The sequence below is a fragment of the Echinops telfairi genome, unplaced genomic scaffold (assembly GCF_000313985.2).
Source record: "Echinops telfairi isolate 266 unplaced genomic scaffold, ASM31398v2 ScPeMD7_2;HRSCAF=8, whole genome shotgun sequence".
Classification (NCBI taxonomy): Eukaryota; Metazoa; Chordata; class Mammalia; order Afrosoricida; family Tenrecidae; genus Echinops; species Echinops telfairi.
In genome coordinates this window covers 46,550,707-46,558,648 of record NW_022103898.1, presented here as the reverse complement: position 1 = coordinate 46,558,648, position 7,942 = coordinate 46,550,707, and the positions used below count along the sequence as shown (strand labels likewise).

Genomic DNA, 7,942 nt, shown 5'->3' with positions numbered 1-7,942 from the left:
ATGAGTTTTTCCCTTAGTGCTGGCCTTGTACGCTGTGTTCAACATCACAACTGTTTCTGTGGAATTTTTTTTTGAAGGAGAAAACAAAATGTAACAGTTTCACGCTGTTCTCTTAAATTGGCCATCACAAAAATAAAATTTTGAGCACAATTGCTTGTATGAAAAAATTCACTGTTACCAGAGAGAACTTTTGCAGTGGACACCACTGGGTGCAGTAAGTCAGAGCAAGTTGATTGATTCTCGCCTAGTAGGAGGATTGTTTACTATGAAAGCTCCGCTCTTCCCAGCACAATTCCAGGTTTTTGGGCATAAATACATACACACAAACACATACCTTATCACTGAGGCAGGGGGAAATTATCTATAATTATCCAAATAAATACAATCAACAAGGGAAAATTTTATTATGAACTTATTTTATTTATTAATATAATTTTAGGACAGTTTTTATATTTGCAAAAAATTTGAGCACTTACTACTGAAGGCCTTCCTTTTACTCTAGTACTTATTTCCTCCTCTAATAATATATTTTATGGTGAATTTGTTATGATTCTTCACCTAATATTGTTATATTTTTATTCATAGTTTATTTAGCATTCCTTAGTTTTTATCTGATGCCTTTTACCTGCTACAGGACCTTCCTCATGTCATGTGTCCTTACGTTCTGCTTAGCTGGGACAATTTCTCAAACTTTCTTGATAATTTTGCAGGGTACTGGCCACATATCAGGCAGAATTAAAGGAATGACAGTGAGGTGAGTGGGGATCCAGCTACAGTATAATATTCCTCTCTGCTGGAATTTGTCTCATGTTTTATTTTCTCATGATTCAACTGCGTGGATTTATTTTCGGGTGGAGGATCACATAGGTTAAGTGGCATTTTCATCACATCATATAAAGGATACAGACCATCAACATGTCTATGACTACTGATATTTGCCTTGATGACCTGGATAAAGGAGTAATTGTTAGATGTTTACACGGCAGGAATGGCCCCATTCGCCTTTCCATACTATACACTTTGAAGGAAGTTATTGTGAGCAGCTCAGAAGAAATATGCTCCCTTCTTTTTTTTTTTCTTTTAAATATGGAACACTTCACGAATTTGCATGTCATCCTTGCACAGGAGCCATGCTAACAATCTCTGTGTCGGTCCAATTTTAGTATATGTGCTGCCAAAGCGAGCACCGTACTCCCTTCTTATTTGAATTCTTACACCTGGAAAACTTGTCGCTACTTCATTTATTAGTTTATTCTATTCTTTCCTATTTGAATTTGAACTTGTGTATATTTTATATGTTGGATTACAATGCAATCTAAATCCAGTAACATTGTATTTTTCTTATTTTAGTGCTCTACCATGTTCAAGCTTTGTCCATTAAGCATTTTTAAAATTGACTTCAATATTCTATAAGCATAATTCTACCAATATGATTTCTTTATAGCATTTTTCCTCTTTTATGATACTACAAAATGCTAAGAATTATTTTTAATGTTTCAAATTTAGAATTATTTTTCTCTTAAAATTAACCTATTACCTAGTAAATCCCAACTCTTTTTTATTGTAGATTGATATTCAAAATCAGTATCTTGGTGATAAGTGTAATGATTGTCAATGACAGCATTTCTCTAGGCTTTCTCAATGGAAGGACAAATGTTATACATGCACATATTTATGTTTATAACCTGTTTATTCATATTGATAAACATATTTTTTTTACTGTTGTCTTCAACTCTAATTCCTTTCCAAAGAGATCCCACCTTTCCAAGGAAAACCAAACTCAGAGCCATCGCTTCAATTCTGACTCGTCATGATCTTATAGGATGGAGTAGAAATGCAACTGGGGTTTTGGGGTATGAATATTTACATTTGAATTATGGTACTGACAATGAATATTGAAAGTTCCATGGACTCCCAAAAGAAAAAATCTATTTATTACTGTGGGCACACAGAATTCATAGAAAACACATACAACTGTGAGGTTTTATGAGGGAAGCTACCAGATTACAAGCTCAGAAATACTCAGGATACAGCATTTCTCCAAACAGGATGGTTCCTCCCAGTCATGCATGTGCAAGCATGTCTCTACCTGGTCCTCAGCTTCTCAGCTTTGTGGTCTTTTTCTCTCTCATGTGAAGGCAAAGGGCTGCAAGATTTCATTATGACTACCGATAAATGTACTAAGGGCATGCCACTACACCCTACCTCCTCAGATTCAATGCCAGGGATGATCCACTCTTCCAACAAGTCCCTTGCTCAAAGGCATTCAATTTCATTTATTCCATGAACCAGGAAGCCTACTGCTCTACTCTTTGTTCTTTTTTCAAAACAATAATTTTATTGGCATATACTTTAATCATTCAATTATACTAAGAAGAAATGTACACTCATCACCACAATCAATTTCAGAATATTTTATGCTCATACTCATTGTTGTTAGTTCCCAAAGTTTCTGAATTTCCCTACATCTTCCCCTGACATTCCCCAAGGTAATTATTAACCCAGGTACTATCTCTATTGATTTTCTTATCCTAGATTTCATATACAGAATATTGCACAAAGCACAAAGAGGGGGGTGGTGATACTGGATAAACTATAGAAATATCTCAATCAAAAAGAAAGCAGAAAATATTAAAAATGAGTCAACCTTATTAAAAACTTTAAAATGAGTCAAAAGGGAGATCAAATAATAAGGTATTACATTTTAACCTAACTGCATGTGCTATACTTGAGTTTGCAATGCTCTCTGGATCATAGCAAGGATATTCACGTGTTGAGACTATATTCAGAGTGGACTGACTGGAAGCTTTATCCATGTGGGGCCCTGCAATTGGCTGTTGGGCTTCCACTGTCATCCTTCTTGCAACCAGGTGTTCACAATTTAAGTTTTGACACTACTCTCCTTTTGGATTTGGATTTTATTATTTACAATCCTTATATTGCACAGGCTGGTGCGTTTCTCTCTGGATTTAGCAGATACCTCATTTAGATGGATGCTTGCTTTAAGCAAGCCCAGATGCTACTCTTTCTGATAGCTGGGTATCATTTATTTTTTATCATCATACTTTGCTATGAAACCTGTGTCTTCAGTGACCTCTTCAGTGATCTCTAGTGGAGTCATGTCATTAGAGATTTAATTATTCTTAGATTAAGGCTAGAATTAAGTGCAAGCCCCAAATCAAATCAGACATCTATGGTTTATATATGTCCCTTGTTCACTTTAGCTATATTATCATCTTTTTATGATAGAGAACATTAGTATATAATTCTCCTTGGGCATTGGTGGTGTCATTAATTTAGCTAATGATGTAGAATTTAAACTCTGATGAGAAAAGGAAATTATCCAAGTATAAGTTGGCTTCAGACTGCAATACATGAATTGTTGACTTGTGCAGATTAAATTCTTAAGTGACTGGACACGATGGGCATGATGATCTGTATAAATGATCAATATATTCTCTAGTCTTCATACCTTTGCCTCTAATGCTACTTTTCTCCCCTCTTGCTCTGGTTATGGTGTCAAAGTTCTGGCTTTTGGACCAAGGAGGCTACATGTGCAGTAATCTCAGTGTTCAAATGATGTGCTGCACTTCTGACTCTTCTATTTTGATAGTAGTGAGATTCTCCATTGATGCTTCAGGGTTGGCTCATTTCAAATCTATCAGGCTGATGTTTGGGGGCTTAAAAAGACTATGGCTAAAGGAATAATCCACTGTACTACACCTTAACCTCTATATAATATTATCTTTAAAACTCCAGATATGGCAATAGGGCAAAACATTAAAATAAAATTTGCACAAATCAGAAAGAAAAGAAAAGTTGTGTCTATTTGGAGAAAATAAAAATTATCTCCTACACAATGTCATGTAAGCTACAAAAAGTCCTTTAATGAATCAATTATTTAAGAAGGATTTTCGAATATATGTCCATATATACATATATATAAATTAATTGCTTTCCTACATGCTAACAATGAACAATACACAAAGTGAAATGAAAAATAATCAGTTTCTAAATATGCTGAAGAAATAAAATTCTTCTGTATACACTTAAGATGACTCATATAGGATCTATCTGTTGAACATTATAAATTTCTGATGAAAGCAGTAAAAAATTAAAAATCTAAGTAAATAAAGGGACTTACTATGTTCATTGGATAGCATATTATAAATATTGTATGATGTCAATTCTTCTCAACTATGTTTATACAGATTTGGCATAATTCCTGTTAATATATTGCAGCAATATTTTTGTAGTTATAGTAATTACTCTAAATTTATATGACAAAAGACAGGAAAATCTTGAATAACTGTTTTGGAAAAGATAATAAGCTGTAAGGATTTACTTCACCTTTTTCCCGGGACTTACTATGTAGCTTCAGTAATTATGTTTGCCTTATTGGTTTAGAGAATACCAAAAAGGCAAAACATGTTTCGTTTACCTTGAACAGAAAGAACGAAAGAAAAAATGTGAGACTCATTTGTCATATTGAAAGTTTCTACGGGGAAAATAGTGAACAATGCCGTGGCATCAAACAAGATGGAAAGAATGCACACAGTCACTTTACCAAAAAGAGCTCGTTGACAATCAAACATTTCAGGAGGTAGCATAGGAGCAAGAACAACGGTGCTGAAGTTCAAGCTGCCCTGAAAGTATTAGTCAAAAACAAGGCTTCATAAATTAATAGATTACCAAATGATATGTGTCGACAGGCTGATGAAGCACTGGAAGCACTCACTTCTCTACACCGGGAAATTTGCCCAACATCTATTTGGGCAACTAATTGGAAGAGATTCAGATTTGTATACATTCCAAAGAAAGAACCACAACAGAATGGGCAAATTGTAGAACAATATCTTTGATTTTACATGCAAGTAACACTGCTGATGATCATTCAACAGCAGGTGCAGCACTATAATGAGAGGAAGCTGGATTCAGAAGAGGACATGGAACAAAGGATATTATTGTTGAGGTCAGGTGGCTCTTTACCTGAAGCCGAGAATACCAGAATGATGTTTACTTGTGTTTGATTGACTCGGCAAAGGCATTCAACTCTGTGGTCCATAGCAAACTATAAGTAGCTTTGAAAATAACAGGAATTCCAGAACAGTTCATTGTGCTTATGTGGAACTTGCACATGGATCAAGAGGAAGATGTGCAAATGAAAGGGAAAAAAAGGAAATACTGCTTGCTTTAAAATCAGGCAAGGTGCATGTCAAGGTTGTATCTTTTCACTATACTTATTCAATATGTATGCTGAGAAAATTATCACAGAACTTGGATTATATTATAGACAAATGTGGCTTCGGGTTTGGAAAAAGGTTTATTAGCAACCTATGAGATGCAGATGACACAACTCTGCTTGCTGAAATTGAGGAGGACTTGAAGCTCTTGCTGATGAAGATCAAGGATTGCAACTTGGATTAAAAATCAATGTTGGTTTTTTTTTTTGGTCTTGATGCCTTGTCACCTTACAGGCTGGTGTGCTTCTTCCATGTGGGCATTGTTGTTTCTTAGTTAGATGGCCCCTTGTTTATCTTCCAGCATGTGGGACCCCATATTCTGTGTAATTTGACAGCTTGGCACCATCAGCTTTCTTCACCACATTTGCTTATGTACCCGCTTTGTCTTCAGCATTCGTGTGTGGGTAGGCTGGTGTGCATCTTCCTTGTGGGTCTTGTTGTCTCTTAGCTAGATGGCCACCTGTTTGTCTTCAAGCCTTTAAGACCCCAGATGCTGTATCATTTGATAGCTGGGCACCATCTGCTTTCTTCACCACTTTTGCTAATGCACCCCTTTGTCCTTAGCGATCGAGTAGGGGCCCCTAATAAAATTGTTATTTAATAAAAAACAAAGTCAATGTAAAGAAATCCAAAGTCCTTGCAACTGGAGAAATCAACTGGAGAAGAGATTGATGTCATCTTATTGGATCCACAACCAATGCTCATGGAAGCTGCAGTGAAGAAGTCAAATAATGCACTGCATTGGGATGTCTGTGGCACAAAGTCTCTGTAAAGGGTTAAAAAGCACGGATGTTACTTTGACGATGAATAGGCATCTCACCTAAACCATGTTATCTTCACTTGCTTCATGTATATGCCAAAATAATAAACAAATCTGTCTTGAAAGGAGTACAGCCAAAATGCTTCTTAGAATTAAGAATTGTAAGATTTTTTTCTTCTGTACTTTGATCATGTTGTCAGGAGAGAAGAGTCTCTGGAGACGCTCATCATGCTTGGTCAAGTAGATGGTTACAAAAAAGAGGAAGTCCCTGACAAGCAGGCGTCACACAGTGGCTCAAACAGCAGTAGTTTGAAATATCACAGTAACTATGAACATAGCACAGAATTGGGTGGTGTTTCATTTTGTGGCTAGGACTCAGAACTGGTGAGCTGGCACCTGACAACAACATGTATCCATATTTTCCAACGCAAAATGTCTGGTTTTGATATTGTGCTATAATTTTATAAGATGTAATGTAGGTAGAAACTGGTTGAAGTGTACATTCATTCTCTTTGTAATAACTGTAACTTCCTATGAAATTATAATTATTGCAACGTTAAAAATGAACACTGACATATTGACTATGAGAGTAAGTTGGAGGTAGATGGGGTAAGAAAAGGGCTGATACAAGACAACACTGAAAAATCTTGATTTTGATGTATATTCCTCCTGCTTGGAAGATGTGCAGAACTTAATGCAGAGATTGGGGCAACAGGGCTGGTTATGCAAATAGGTTCAGACCTGACCGTGGTGGATAAAAGACAAATTTAAGTCCTCTGATGTTTCACAATTGCTGAATTATGAAGGGGAAGAATCAGAGTCATTGTGAGCATAGTTGTCTGTATACAGAGAGAGAGAGCTGTCTGCTCTGCCAGCTGTTGTTTCAAGCTGTCCTTCCTGAAGACGTAGGTCAGATGAGCAGGTGCCTAACACCAGTATACAAGGGTGATAAAAATCACTGGAATATATTTAAAATATTAAGTCAATTAATTTCTCATCTATTAACAAATTGGCAAAAAGTAAATCTTTCCTTCCAAATGAAGTAGTGATTCTTACCATTACCAATACCAAAATCTCACTGCCATTGAGTCCATGTTGAAGCACCGTGATCCCACTGTGGGTTTCGGAAACTGTAAGGGTTGAAAGGAGTAGAAATCCCAGTATTTCTCCTGCAGAGTTGTTGGTGGTTTCGAGTTGCCAACCCTATGGAGAGTAGCCCAACACATAACCACTACCCCATCATGGTTCCCCTAAAGTTACTGATAAGTGGACCAAGATGTTTAGGGATTGAGCATCTTCAAGGTGCCTGAGACCTAAGACCACAGCCCTATTTCTGAAACACACCTGATTTTAGTATGACCTTGTAGATTCTACTTTGAATTGAAAATTCCTGACTTACTATTCTTTATGGATTATCTATTCCCTGGAGGAGGAGGAGTTACGCATTGGGCTGCTAACTGCGAGTTCATAAGTTCAAAATCACCAGGCGCTCTTCCTAAGAAAGATGAGGTTCTCCATTCCCGTAAAGAGTTACAGTCCTGGAAACCCACAGCGCAAGTTCTACCCTGTCCTACAAGGCCACCCTGAGTCAAAATCAACCTGCTGAGAGTTCGTTGTTGTTTTTTTTCCCTAAGTCATGGACCCATTGTTATGTCTGTGAATACATTGAGAGTTTAGAAAGTTAAAATTCAACACTGAAAAGGATGAGAGGTTTTTCAAAAATAGCAAGCATTTTGTCAAATTTTAAATTTAGAAAAAACATGTTTTAAATGTGTTGAATTCTAATATATCTGAGTCCAAGTAGCTATACCACTGAATGATTTTCCATAAATTTCTACCAATAAATGGGAAAAAACAGACGGAATAACAATTTATAAATTATCAAGGGCTCATGAGGGAGGTGGGAGTGGGGAGGGAGGGGAAAAATGAGGACCTAATG

General features: G+C 36.5%; 1 non-coding gene across 1 annotated transcript; it reads right to left on the bottom strand.

Annotated features, from left to right (window-relative positions):
• Positions 1–1,080: 1,080 nt before the first annotated feature.
• Positions 1,081–1,187, bottom strand: LOC115870685. The gene has a single exon (XR_004046840.1). It is a non-coding gene; the product is annotated as a U6 spliceosomal RNA (small nuclear RNA).
• Positions 1,188–7,942: the final 6,755 nt, after the last annotated feature.